The 16167-nt window shown below is 40.2% G+C and overlaps 2 protein-coding genes across 3 annotated transcripts in view; one reads left to right on the forward strand and one right to left on the reverse strand.

Annotated features, from left to right (window-relative positions):
- Nucleotides 1–16167, reverse strand: part of TBCD (tubulin folding cofactor D) — a 648429-nt gene that overhangs the window by 112565 nt on the left and 519697 nt on the right. The gene's annotated exons all lie outside the window — the stretch shown is intronic.
- LOC140065137 (uncharacterized) overlaps nt 1–16167 on the forward strand; it is a 56391-nt gene that overhangs the window by 36137 nt on the left and 4087 nt on the right. The window lies entirely within an intron of this gene.

Below are 16167 nucleotides of genomic sequence, written 5' to 3' on the forward strand. Positions count from 1 at the left end.
AGCTTGGTGGCATCATCCAGAATATCAACTTTGAAATTAGATGTATAACGTCAGGGAGGCAGAGAGTGTAACATGCTCCTACCATGTGACTGACATCATGCACCGGACTTCAGGAGATCTGATCAATGACGTCCCTGGACGCAGGACCATCCATCATTGTTAAGGGGGGCATTGTATGCAGCGTCGGACTAAGTACCCCGAGTACCGACCCTGACTTCAAAAGTCAGAACAGAAGATGAGCCATCGGGCGCTGGCGGACGCTGTTTCCAGCACTCGATCACAGCCGGGAGTCGGACACTCCCCAGCAGGGCCACTGGCGGAGACGCGCTGCGTACAACAGCGTACGTGAGCACCGGCAACCCGCCGTCCTCAGAGCGCGGTCTTGCGCATGCCGCGGCTCCTGTGATGAGGACGTCTGGGTGGGAGAGCGCCTCGCCTGACTGAGCCGCACATGTAACTCCCCCGCCCTCCGGCATCATGCGACCTGCAGTTGAGGAGCGGACCTGGAGGTGAGTGGCCGCCTCCCGGCACTGTGATGACATCACGGCAGCTCTGGGGTAGCCGGGGGTGGGAAGATTTGATGGCTACTGTAGAGGAGGGGGGTCTTCGATGGCTGCTCTAGGGGAGGCGGGGGGCCTTTGATGCCTGCTCCAGGGGAGGGGGGGGGGACCTTTGATGGCTGCCCTAGGGGGAGGGGGACCTTTGATAGAAGGCTCTGGGGGAGGGGGGCCCTTTGATGACAGCTCTGGGGGAGGGGGGCCCTTTGATGACAGCTCTGGGGAAGGGGGGCCCTTTGATGACAGCTCTGGGGGAGGGGGGCCCTTTGATGACAGCTCTGGGGGAGGGGGGCCCTTTGATGACAGCTCTGGGGGAGGAGGCCCCTTTGATGACAGCTCTGGGGGAGGGTGGCCCTTTGATGACAGCTCTGGAAGAGGGGGGGCTTTGATGGCAGTTTTGGGGGAGGGGGGCTTTGATGAAAGCTCTGGGGGATGGGGTTCCTTTGATGGCAGCTCTGAGGAGGGGGGCCGGGGCCCTGTGTTTCACATGACTGTTGTTACTCTTTAATGTCTTATTTTATTTTTATGTTCCCCGGAATGTAAAACGCTACTGAATTTAATGGTGCTATATAAATAAAGATTATTATTATGGAGTGGTGCTCCAGTAATTGCACTTCTGGGGGGAGAGGGGCTGCAGTAATGGTAGCTGTGTGAGGTAGGTTTATTAGGCCAATTTCTGATGACAGGTTCCCTTTAAGCATCAGCCCCTGCAGGAACCTTTGCAACATTAAGTTCAGCATAAGCACAAGGCAAGGGACGTCTGTCAATCTAGCTCATGCTACAAGGTATGGGGGAATTATTACCTCACATACTATAGATATGGCTGAGGAATATTATATGGGGGTATTATTACCTCACACACTGTATATATACGGCTGATAAATCTTATATGGAGGTATTATTACATCACATACTGTATATATGGCTGATAAATCTTATATGGGGGTATTATTACCTCACACACTGTATATATGGCTGATAAATCTTATATGGGGGTATTATTACCTCACACACTGTATATATGGCTGATAAATCGTATATGGGGGTATTATTACCTCACATACTGTACGTATGGCTGATAAATCTTATATGGGGATATTATTACCTCACATACTGTACGTATGGCTTATAAATCTTATATGGGGGTATTATTACCTCACACACTGTATATATGGCTGATAAATCTTATATGGAGGTATTATTACCTCACATACTGTATATATGGCTGATAAATCTTATATGGGGGTATTATTACCTCCCACACTGTATATATGGCTGATAAATCTTATATGGGGATATTATTACCTCACACACTGTATATATGGCTGATAAATCTTATATGGGGATATTATTACCTCACACACTGTATATATGGCTGATAAATCTTATATGGGGGTATTATTACCTCACACACTGTATATATGGCTGATAAATCTTATATGGGGGTATTATTACATCACACACTGTATATATGGCTGATAAATCTTATATGGGGATATTATTACCTCACACACTGTTTATATGGCTGATAAATCTTATATGGAGGTATTATTACCTCACACACTGTAGACATTTCTGATAAATCTTATATGGGGATAGTATTACCTCACACACTGTATATATGGCTGATAAATCTTATATGGGGATATTATTACCTCACACACTGTATATATGGATGATAAATCTTATATGGGGGTATTATTATCTCACACACTGTATATATGGCTGATAAATCTTATATGGGGATATTATTACCATACACACTGTAGACATGGCTGATAAATCTTATATGGGGATATTATTACCTTACACACAGTATATATGGCTGATAAATCTTATATGGGGGTATTATCACCTCACACACTATAGACATGGCTGATAAATCTTATATGGGGGTATTATTACCTCACACACTGTATATATGGCTGATAAATCTTATATGGGGATATAATTACCTCACACACTGTATATATGGCTGATAAATCTTATATGGAGATATTATTACATCACACACTGTAGACATGGCTGATAAATCTTATATGGGGATATTATTACCTCACACACTGTGTATATGGCTGATAAATCTTATATGGGGATATTATTACATCACACACTGTATATATGGCTGATAAATCTTATATGGAGATATTATTACCTCACACACTGTGTATATGGCTGATAAATCTTATATGGGGATATTATTACCTTACACACTGTAGACATGGCTGATTAATCTTATATGGGGGTATTATTACCTCACACACTGTATATATGGCTGATAAATCTTATATGGGGATATTATTACCTCACACACTGTATATATGGCTGATAAATCTTATATGGAGATATTATTACATCACACACTGTATATATGGCTGATAAATCTTATATAGGGATATTATTACATCACACACTGTATATATGGCTGATAAATCTTAAATGGGGGTATTATTACCTCACACACTGTATATATGGCTGATAAATCTTATATGGGGATATTATTACCTCACACACTGTATATATGGCTGATAAATCTTATATGGGGGTATTATTACCTAACACACTGTAGACATGGCTGATAAATCTTATATGGGGATATTATTACCTCACACACTGTATATATGGCTGATAAATCTTATATGGGGATATTATTACCTTACACACTGTAGACATGGCTGATAAATCTTATATGGGGGTATTATTACCTCACACACTGTAGATATGGCTGATAAATCTTATATGGGGATATTATTACCTCACACACTGTATATATGGCTGATAAATCTTATATGGGGATATTATTACCTCACACACAGTATATATGGCTGATAAATCTTATATAGAGATATTATTACATCACACACTGTATATATGGCTGATAATTCTTATATGGGGATATTATTACATCACACACTGTATATATGGCTGATAAGTCTTATATGGGGATATTATAGCCTCACACACTGTAGACATGGCTGATAAGTCTTATATGGGGATATTATAACCTCACACACTGTATATATGGCTGATAAATCTTACATGGGGATATTATTACCTCACACACTGTATATATGGCTGATAAATCTTATATGGGGATATTATTACCTTACACACTGTATATATGGCTGATAAATCTTATATGGGGATATTATTACCTCACACACTGTAGACATGGCTGATAAATCTTATATGGGGGTATTATTACCTCACACACAGTATATATGGTTGATAAATCTTATATGGGGGTATTATTACCTCACACACTGTAGACATGGCTGATAAATCTTATATGGGGGTATTATTACATCACACACTGTATATATGGCTGATAAATCTTATATAGGGATATTATTACATCACACACTGTATATATGGCTGATAAATCTTATATGGGGGTATTATTACATCACACACTGTATATATGGCTGATAAATCTTATATGGGGGTATTATTACCTCACACACTGTAGACATGGCTGATAAATCTTATATGGGGGTATTATTACCTCACACACTGTATATATGGCTGATAAATCTTATATGGGGATATTATTACCTCACACACTGTATATATGGCTGATAAATCTTATATGGGGATATTATTACCTTACACACTGTATATATGGCTGATAAATCTTATATGGGGATATTATTACCTCACACACTGTAGACATGGCTGATAAATCTTATATGGGGATATTATTACATCACACACTGTATATATGGCTGATAAATCTTATATGGAGGTATTATTACCTCACACACTGTATATATGGCTGATAAATCTTATATGGGGGTATTATTACCTCACACACAGTATATATGGTTGATAAATCTTATATGGGGGTATTATTACCTCACACACAGTATATATGGCTGATAAATCTTATATGGGGGTATTATTACATCACACACAGTATATATGGCTGATAAATCTTATATGGGGGTATTATTACATCACACACTGTATATATGGCTGATAAATCTTATATAGGGATATTATTACATCACACACTGTATATATGGCTGATAAATCTTATATGGGGATATTATTACCTCACACACTGTATATATGGCTGATAAATCTTATATGGGGATATTATTACCTCATACACTGTAGACATGGCTGATAAATCTTATATGGGGATATTATTACCTCACACACTGTAGATATGGATAATAAATCTTATATGGGGATATTATTACCTCACACACAGTATATATGGCTGATAAATCTTATATGGGGATATTATTACCTCACACATTATAGATATGGCTGATAAATCTTATATGGGGATATTATTACCTCACACACTGTATATATGGCTGATAAATCTTATATGGGGGTATTGTTACCTCACACAATGTAGATATGGATGATAAATCTTATATGGAGGTATTATTACATCACACACTGTATATGTGGCTGATAAATCTTATATGGGGGTATTATTACATCACACACTGTATATATGGCTGATAAATCTTATATGGGGGTATTATTACCTCACACACTGTATATATGGCTGATAAATCTTATATGGGGGTATTATTACCTCACACACTGTAGATATAGCTGATAAATCTTATATGGGGATATTATTACCTCACACACTGTATATATGGCTGATAAATCTTATATGGGGGTATTATTACATCACACACTGTATATATGGCTGATAAATCTTATATGGGGGTATTATTACCTTACACACTGTATATATGGCTGATAAATCTTATATGGAGGTATTATTACATCACACACTGTATATATGGCTGATAAATCTTATATGGGGATATTATTACCTCACACACTGTATATATGGCTGATAAATCTTATATGGGGGTATTATTACCTCACACACTGTATATATGGCTGATAAATCTTATATTGGCGTATTATTACATCACACACTGTATATATGGCTGATAAATCTTATATGGGGGTATTATTACATCACACACTGTATATATGGCTGATAAATCTTATATGGGGGTATTATTACCTCACACACTGTATATATGGCTGATAAATCTTATATGGGGTATTATTACCTCACACACTGTATATATGGCTGATAAATCTTATATGGGGGTATTATTACATCACACACTGTATATATGGCTGATAAATCTTATATGGGGGTATTATTACCTCACACACTGTATATATGGCTGATAAATCTTATATGGGGGTATTATTACCTCACACACTGTAGATATAGCTGATAAATCTTATATGGGGATATTATTACCTTACACACTGTATATATGGCTGATAAATCTTATATGGAGGTATTATTACATCACACACTGTATATATGGCTGATAAATCTTATATGGGGATATTATTACCTCACACACTGTATATATGGCTGATAAATCTCATATGGGGATATTATTACCTCACACACTGTATATATAGCTGATAAATCTTATATGGGGGTATTATTACCTCACACACTGTATATATGGCTGATAAATCTTATATTGGCGTATTATTACATCACACACTGTATATATGGCTGATAAATCTTATATGGGGGTATTATTACATCACACACTGTATATATGGCTGATAAATCTTATATGGGGGTATTATTACCTCACACACTGTATATATGGCTGATAAATCTTATATGGGGTATTATTACCTCACACACTGTATATATGGCTGATAAATCTTATATGGGGGTATTATTACATCACACACTGTATATATGGCTGATAAATCTTATATGGGGGTATTATTACCTCACACACTGTATATATGGCTGATAAATCTTATATGGGGGTATTATTACCTCACACACTGTAGATATAGCTGATAAATCTTATATGGGGATATTATTACCTTACACACTGTATATATGGCTGATAAATCTTATATGGAGGTATTATTACATCACACACTGTATATATGGCTGATAAATCTTATATGGGGATATTATTACCTCACACACTGTATATATGGCTGATAAATCTCATATGGGGATATTATTACCTCACACACTGTATATATAGCTGATAAATCTTATATGGGGGTATTATTACCTCACACACTGTATATATGGCTGATAAATCTTATATGGGGGTATTATTACCTCATATGGCTGATAAATCTTATATGGGGGTATTATTACCTCACACACTGTATATATGGCTGATAAATCTTATATGGGGATATTATTACCTCACACACTGTATATATGGCTGATAAATCTTATATGGGGGTATTATTACCTCACACACTGTATATATGGCTGATAAATCTTATATGGGGATATTATTACCTCACACACTGTATATATGGCTGATAAATCTTATATGGAGGTATTATTACCTCACACACTGTATATATGGCTGATAAATCTTATATGGGGATATTATTACCTCACACACTGGGGGACATTTACTATGGCGTTTCCGCCAGTTTTGTGGCGCTCTCACCACATGTTCTGCTCTCAGACCTATTTATTAGCTGTCGGGGACAGAAAAACTGCCTTTTTCCGTCTGCTCCGACTCTTCTCCGAAAAGGGGCGTGGCTTTGGCGGAGTGGAAGCTCAGACACAATTAATATGTGTCACAGCCCTTTTTGGGCGCTGTAAACTGACGGAAAGTAGACCAAAAGAAAACTGGTCTAGCAGGGACTGTTGGACACATTTCTGGTGCTCGGGACAGATTTTGTCCCAGGGACAGAAAATAGTCTCGGCGCCAGAAATGTCTCTGCACAGCTCTACAATATTAAATGTGTGTCTTCTTACCGAGAGCAGGTCGGTAACAAAGCCAATGCAGACACCGACACTGTAAGTAAATGTCCCCCACTGTATATATGGCTGGAGTCTTACCTCATGACTTCCTGTAGCAGGTGAAAGCCGGGGACATGAGGATATGTCTCCCCTGTCAGGTCCTGTGCTGTCTCCCTCCTCCTGCACTTACTCCTCACTGCTGTAGGGGGCAGTGTTATACTATGGGGTCTCCTGAGGAAGCGGCTACAGAACCTGCAGGTAAGTGTTTATGTGTAAAGCTTTTCTATCTGTCACCGGTCTCCAGTGATGGATCTCTCTCTATATAATATCTATCACCATCCACCATCATCTATCTGTCTCTATACTTGTCCTTTAATATCTTGATAGGGATATTTTATGCAGGGCCCCAACAGCCCTCTTGACTTTTGTAAGGTGAGTCCTAATTAACTCTTTGAGGGAGGATGAGATAGCTGCCGGCAGCGAGATGACAGAGTAAATGAAAAACACACTCTGGTCTTCCGATGCACTCACATCACAATGTTTATTTCATGCAGACACAGCTATATTTTAGCACATAGACATCAGCATTCGGGTGTTGTATGAAAAGAGATAAGGCACTTAGATTCTCATTACATGTCACAGGGTATTAGCTGACAGGCGAGCAAACTGGTTACATAAAAAGAAGTTTGGATCCTGACATTAACTGGACAGTGGTCAGGGAACATGGCCGCTGTATCTAAGATGGCGGACAGTAGCCAAGATGGCGTCCGAAACCAGTGCGACCTCCTTAACAATCTTCTATCTATCTATCTATCTATCTATCTATCTATCTATCTATCTATCTATCATCTATATATCTCCTATCTATCTATCTATCTATCTATATCCTATCTATCTATCTCCTATCTATCTATCTATCTATCTATCTAACTATCTATCTCCTATCTATCATCTATATATCTCCTATCTATCTATCTATCTATCTATCTATCTATCTATCTATCTATCTATCTATCTATCTATCTATATCCTATCTATCTATCTCATATCTATCTATCTATCTATCTATCTCCTATCTATCTATCTATCTATCTATCTATCATCTATCTATCTATCTATCTATCTATCTATCTCCTATCTATCTATCTCCTATCTATCTATCTATCTATCTATCTATCTATCTATCTCCTATCTATCTATCTATCTATCTATCTCCTATCTATCTATCTATCTTTCTATCTCATATCTATCTATCTCATATCTATCTATCTATCTATCTCATATCTGTCTATCTAATATCTATCTATCTCCGATCTATCTATCTCATATCTATCTATCTATATATCTATCTATCTATCTCCTATCTATCTATCTATCTATCTTTCTATCTCCTATCTATCTCCTATCTATCTATCTATCTATCTATCTCATATCTATCATCTATATATCTCCTATATATCTATCTCATATCTATCTAACTATCTATCTCCTATCTATCTATCTATCTATCTATCTCCTATCTATCTATCTATCTATCTCCTATCTATCTATCTATCTATCTATCTATCTATCTATCTATCTCCTATCTATCTATCTATCTCCTATCTATCTATCTATCTCATATCTATAATCTATATATCTCCTATCTTTCTATCTCATATCTATCTATCTCATATCTATCTATCTATCTCCTATCTATCTATCTATCTATCTATCTATCTATCTATCTATCTCCTATCTATCTCATATCTGTCTATCTAATATCTATCTATCTCCGATCTATCTATCTCATATCTATCTATCTATCTATCTATCTATCTATCTCCTATCTATCTATCTTTCTATCTCCTATCTATCTCCTATCTATCTATCTATCTATCTATCTATCTCATATCTATCATCTATATATCTCCTATATATCTATCTATCTATCTATCTATCTATCTATCTATCTAACTATCTATCTCCTATCTATCTATCTATCTATCTCCTATCTATCTATCTATCTATATCCTATCTATCTATCTCCTATCTATCTATCTATCTATCTATCTATCTAACTATCTATCTCCTATCTATCATCTATATATCTCCTATCTATCTATCTATCTATCTATCTATCTATCTATCTATCTATCTATATCCTATCTATCTATCTCCTATCTATCTATCTATCTCCTATCTATCTATCTATCTATCTATCTATCTATCTATCATCTATCTATCTATCTATCTATCTATCTCCTATCTATCTATCTCCTATCTATCTATCTATCTATCTATCTATCTCCTATCTATCTATCTATCTATCTATCTATCTATCTATCTATCTATCTCCTATCTATCTATCTTTCTATCTCATATCTATCTATCTCATATCTATCTATCTATCTATCTCATATCTGTCTATCTAATATCTATCTATCTCCGATCTATCTATCTCATATCTATCTATCTATATATCTATCTATCTCCTATCTATCTATCTATCTATCTTTCTATCTCCTATCTATCTCCTATCTATCTATCTATCTATCTATCTATCTCATATCTATCATCTATATATCTCCTATATATCTATCTCATATCTATCTAACTATCTATCTCCTATCTATCTATCTATCTCCTATCTATCTATCTATCTATCTATCTATCTCCTATCTATCTATCTATCTATCTATCTATCTCCTATCTATCTATCTATCTCCTATCTATCTATCTATCTCATATCTATAATCTATATATCTCCTATCTTTCTATCTCATATCTATCTATCTCATATCTATCTATCTATCTCCTATCTATCTATCTATCTATCTATCTATCTCCTATCTATCTATCTATCTATCTATCTATCTATCTATCTATCTCCTATCTATCTATCTATCTCCTATCTATCTATCTATCTCATATCTATAATCTATATATCTCCTATCTTTCTATCTCATATCTATCTATCTCATATCTATCTATCTATCTCCTATCTATCTATCTATCTATCTATCTATCTCCTATCTATCTCATATCTGTCTATCTAATATCTATCTATCTCCGATCTATCTATCTCATATCTATCTATCTATCTATCTATCTATCTATCTATCTATCTCCTATCTATCTATCTATCTTTCTATCTCCTATCTATCTCCTATCTATCTATCTATCTATCTCATATCTATCATCTATATATCTCCTATATATCTATCTATCTATCTATCTATCTATCTATCTATCTATCTATCTCCTATCTATCTATCTATCTATCTCCTATCTATCTATCTATCTCCTTTCTATCTATGTATCTATCTATCTCATATCTATCATCTATCTATCTATCTATCTATCTCCTATCTATCTATCTATCTATCTATCTATCTATCTCATATCTATCATCTATCTATCTATCTATCTATCTATCTATCTCATATCTATCATCTATCTATACATTTTTTGGAAAGATCAGCGCCCCCATTAGTTTGGAAAATACCATAAATAGTAGAAAAATGAAATCACAGGCCGCGCTCCAATATCCAAGTTTCAGCAGAAGGAGAAGGTTATTGTGGATGTGGTAACATTTCGGGGTGTAACCTCCTTGTACAATATAGTGTCTTATTTTGGGGTCTCAGTTTTGTCCAGGGCCCCACATGTTGGGTTTGTCCCCTTCTTATGTAGTGACCCCGCACTGATCACTGGTCACCTCTGAGGCTCCTGATCCTGATATAATCAGCACATCACTGCCGATCACTGATCTCATCCCATGGCCCCTCCCTGTACATGGAGTCTGCTATTATTTATATGTCCTCATGCACACGACCATCCGCTTCTATTATGCCCGGTATGAAGAGCTTTATATGTGCATTGTACCTGTGGAGTGTGCAGGGTGCGACCCATTCACGAAATGTGTTTCACGTCCTCCATGAATCTGGCGCCCCCTGCAGTGCTCCGACAGAGTGCAACAACTTTCTGTCGGACACTGCATAATAAATGTGGCGCAGAAATGTGTAATGCGGATGTGTAATGCGGATGTGTAATGTAGATGTGTAATGCGGATGTGTAATGCAGATGTGTAATGCGGATGTGTAATGCGGATGTGCAATGCGGATGTGTAACGCGGATGTGTAACGCGGGTGTGTAACGCGGGTGTGTAATGCGGATGTGTAACGCGGGTGTGTAATGCGGATGTGTAATGCGGATGTGTGATGCAGATGTGTAATGCAGATGTGTAATGCAGATGTGTAATGCAGATGTGTAATGCGGATGTGTGATGCGGATGTGTGATGCGGATGTGTAATGCGGATGTGTAATGCGGATGTGTAATGCGGATGTGTAATGCAGATGTGTAATGCGGATGTGTGATGCGGATGTGTGATGCGGATGTGTAATGCGGATGTGTAATGCGGATGTGTAATGCGGATGTGTAATGCGGATGTGTGATGCGGATGTGTGATGCGGATGTGTAATGCGGATGTGTGATGCGGATGTGTAACGCGGATGTGTAACGCGGGTGTGTAATGCGGATGTGTAATGCGGATGTGTGATGCAGATGTGTAATGCAGATGTGTAATGCAGATGTGTAATGCAGATGTGTAATGCAGATGTGTAATGCGGATGTGTAATGCAGATGTGTAATGCCGATGTGTAATGCCGATGTGTAATGCGGATGTGTAATGCGGATGTGTAATGCGGATGTGTGATGCGGATGTGTAATGCGGATGTGTAATGCGGATGTGTAATGCGGATGTGTAATGCGGATGTGTGATGCGGATGTGTGATGCGGATGTGTGATGCGGATGTGTAATGCGGATGTGTGATGCGGATGTGTGATGCGGATGTGTAATGCGGATGTGTAATGCAGCTGTGTAATGCAGATGTGTAATGCGGATGTGTAATGCAGATGTGTGATGCGGATGTGTAATGTGGATGTGTAATGCGGATGTGTAATGCAGATGTGTGATGCAGATGTGTAATGCGGATGTGTAATGCAGATGTGTGATGCGGATGTGTAATGCGGATGTGTAATGCAGATGTGTAATGCAGATGTGTGATGCGGATGTGTAATGCGGATGTGTAATGCTGATGTGTAATGCAGATGTAATGGGCTTCTGTAACCTGTCTTTAGTGATAATGAGGTCCCTGGTGACGGGTTCCCTTTAAGCTACGCATCAGTGTGATATCTGCCCTTTAAAGGACACCTGTCATCAGGTCTCTGCTACTTGCCCTGTCACCTCTACCTGTTGGAGCAGCTCACAAGGATCCCATCCCAGCCTTTATCTAGTTATTTCATACATTATTCATTGTAAAATCATATATTCTTTATCATGTAAATGAGGCTGGTCACATGGTCAGAGGCAGTGATGTCACCCCTGTTACCCCTCCCCTCTCCTCCCCCTGCTCATGTCTGTGTGTAATGTATAGTAAAGCATGGCTAGTGTGTGTGCTGCATCTGCTGACATGCTGCATCCTCCTAATATACAGAGACACAGACATCAGCTACACATGAATCTGACATGTTCTGCTGTAACATGGCTGCCTGGAGCTGCTGTATCTCTCCTATATACACACACACAGGCTGCAGGGGGCGCCAGCACCAGGAAGCACATCATTATACAGCCTCACATCATTATACAGGCTGTCAGTCAAGCACTGGGGGTGTGGCTGTACCTCCCACTCATGAATAAGCTGGACAGCTTGAATATGATAATGGCCCATTGGACATTTCACAGGTCATTTGCATACAGCTTTAGGACCTCATTGCTTAGGTTTACAGGTATGTAGAGGGACAATGAAGGGGTAGAGGCAATGCTCTCTAATGGCAGTTTATTAAATTTATTTAGTTTAGGGGGGTTATTTTGCATGACGGGTTCTCTTTAAGGTGGCGGCTCAAGTTGTAAAGTTATTCCCTATCTACAGAATAACAGAGTTTGGCTTCTTTCCCCTATAAAGATATGTAAATCTTCTTCGGTATAGACATTGTGAGGAATGACTCCTCCCACTCACGTGACTGATCACATGGTCATGACATCATCACAGGTCCTTTACACACTAGAATTTGGCATCTCTGTGTATTATACGGTGATGGCACTGCCCGGGGAGGAGGTATGTGCGGTATCTGTCGGGGCTCCCGTGCGGTATCTGTCGGGGCTCCCGTGCGCTTATATAGTAAGAGAATGTGAGAAATTACCGGGCGCAGTACTAAGGCATCTGTGACGCTCTCGTACACTGTCTATTAGAGTGCTAGACATAGCCGAGCCATGTCCAGTAACTTCTCACTCTCTCATACACAATAAATGGAGCAGCAGGACACTCACTCAACCTGCTGCTCTGCTAAGGAAACTGTTCTCATAGGTGAAGGGATCCCATCAGTCAGACCCTCGCCAGTCACACTGTTATCCCCTATCCCAGTGGTGGCGAACCTATGGCACGGGTGCCAGAGGTGGCACTCTGAGCCCTCTCTGTGGGCACCCAGGCCATCACCCAGCATAGAGGTCACCATTCAGGACTCCTCCTCCTGCAGTCACAGAAAGCCCAGAAAGTGCCGTGTTCAGAACTATTTTATAGTGACTTGAAGTAGAGGAGGAGCGTAGAGGTGTGGACAGAGCTGGATTATCATTGAAGCCCCTCCTCAGTTCCTGTGATTCATCCTGTTAAGGCTACCTTAGATGGAATTTCTCCATCTTTCTACTGTATTGGTGTCTTCAGGACGCAAATACGTTTGAATCTGTGACACAGCAGGGATCAATAAGTTACTTTAAATTAGCATTTGGCACTTTGGCCAAACGATGTGGCTTTTGGTTGTAGTTTGGGCACTTGGTCTCTAAAAGGTTCGCCATCACTGCCCTATTCTGTGGAAAAGAAATAATAATATAACATAATAAACTCCCCTCTGAGGTTACCGAATGATTTTACACCAAAATTTCCGGGAAAAGCTAAAAAAGCAGATGAGGTTGAAATAGACGCAGGTCCATCAATTCCAACCTATTGGAGTAAACTAATGTTTTTTTCTCCATAACCCATTATACTTTTATTCTCAAGAAAGGCGTCCAGGCCTCTCCTGAACATGTACAAAGCATCCGCCATATCAACCTCCTGCGGGAGGGAGGTCCAAAGTCTCACTGCTCTTACAGTAATGAATCCCTGTCTATGGTGATGGCAGAACCTCCTCTCCTCCAGGTGTAGAGGATGCCCCCTGTCTATGGTGATGGTAGAACCTCCTCTCCTCTAGGTGTAGAGCATGCCCCCTGTCTATGGTGATGGTAGAACCTCCTCTTCTATAGGTGTAGAGGATGCCCCCTGTCTATGGTGATGGTAGAACCTCCTCTCCTCTAGGTGTAGAGGAGGTCCCCTGTCTATGGTGATGGTAGAACCTCCTCTCCTCTAGGTGTAGAGCATGCCCCCTGTCTATGGTGATGGTAGAACCTCCTCTCCTCTAGGTGTAGAGGATGCCCCCTGTCTAGGGTGATGGTAGAACCACCTCTCCTCTAGGTGTAGAGGATGCCCCCTGTCTATGGTGATGGTAGAACCTCCTCTCCTCTATGTGTAGAGGATGTCCCCTGTCTATGGTGATGGTAGAATCTCCTCTTCTCTAGGTGTAGAGGATGCCCCCTGTCTATGCTGATGGTAGAACCTCCTCCCCTCTAGGTGTAGAGCATGCCCCCTGTCTATGCTGATGGTAGAACCTCCTCTCCTCTAGGTGTAGAGCATGACCTCTGTCTATGGTGATGGTAGAACCTCCTCTCCTCTAGGTGTAGAGGATGCCCCCTGTCTATGGTGATGGTAGAACCTCCTCTCCTCTAGGTGTAGAGGATGCCCCCTGTCTATGGTGATGGTAGAACCTCCTCTCCTCTAGGTGTAGAGGATGCCCCCTGTCTAGGGTGATGGTAGAACCTCCTCTCCTCTAGGTGTAGAGGATGCCCCGTGTCTATGGTGATGGTAGAACCTTCTCTCCTCTAGGTGTAGAGGATGCCCCCTGTCTATGGTGATGGTAGAACCTCCTCTAGGTGTAGAGGATGCCCCCTGTCTATGCTGATGGTAGAACCTCCTCTCCTGTAGGTGTAGAGCATGACCCCTGTCTATGGTGATGGTAGAACCTCCTCTCCTCTAGGTGTAGAGGATGCCCCCTGTCTAGGGTGATGGTAGAACCTCCTCTCCTCTAGGTGTAGAGGATGCCCCCTGTCTATGGTGATGGTAGAACCTCCTCTCCTCTAGGTGTAGAGGATGCCCCCTGTCTAGGGTGATGGTAGAACCTCCTCTCCTCTAGGTGTAGAGGATGCCCCGTGTCTATGGTGATGGTAGAACCTTCTCTCCTCTAGGTGTAGAGGATGCCCCCGTCTATGGTGATGGTAGAATTTCTTCTCCTCTAGGTGTAGAGGATGTCCCCTGTCTATGGTGATGGTAGAACCTCCTCTCCTCTAGGTGTAGAGGATGCCCCCTGTCTATGGTGATGGTAGAACCTCCTCTCCTCTAGGTGTAGAGGATGTCCCCTGTCTATGGTGATGGTAGAACCTCCTCTCCTCTAGGTGTAGAGGATGCCCCCAGTCTATGGTGATGGTAGAACCTCCTCTCCTCTAGGTGTAGAGGATGCTCCTGTCTATGGTGATGGTAGAACCTCCTCTCCTCTAGGTGTAGAGGATGCCCCCTGTCTATGGTGATGGTAGAACCTCCTCTCCTCTAGGTGTAGAGGATGCCCCTGTCTATGGTAATGGCAGAACCTCCTCTCCTCTAGGTGTACAGGATGCCCCCTGTCTATGGTGATGGTAGAACCTCCTCTCCTCTAGGTGTAGAGGATTCCCCCTGTCTATGGTGATGGTAGAACCTCCTCTCCTCTAGGTGTAGAGGATGCCCCCTGTCTATGGTGATGGTAGA

Source organism: Engystomops pustulosus, chromosome 6 (assembly GCF_040894005.1).
Source record: "Engystomops pustulosus chromosome 6, aEngPut4.maternal, whole genome shotgun sequence".
NCBI classification, from domain to species: Eukaryota; Metazoa; Chordata; class Amphibia; order Anura; family Leptodactylidae; genus Engystomops; species Engystomops pustulosus.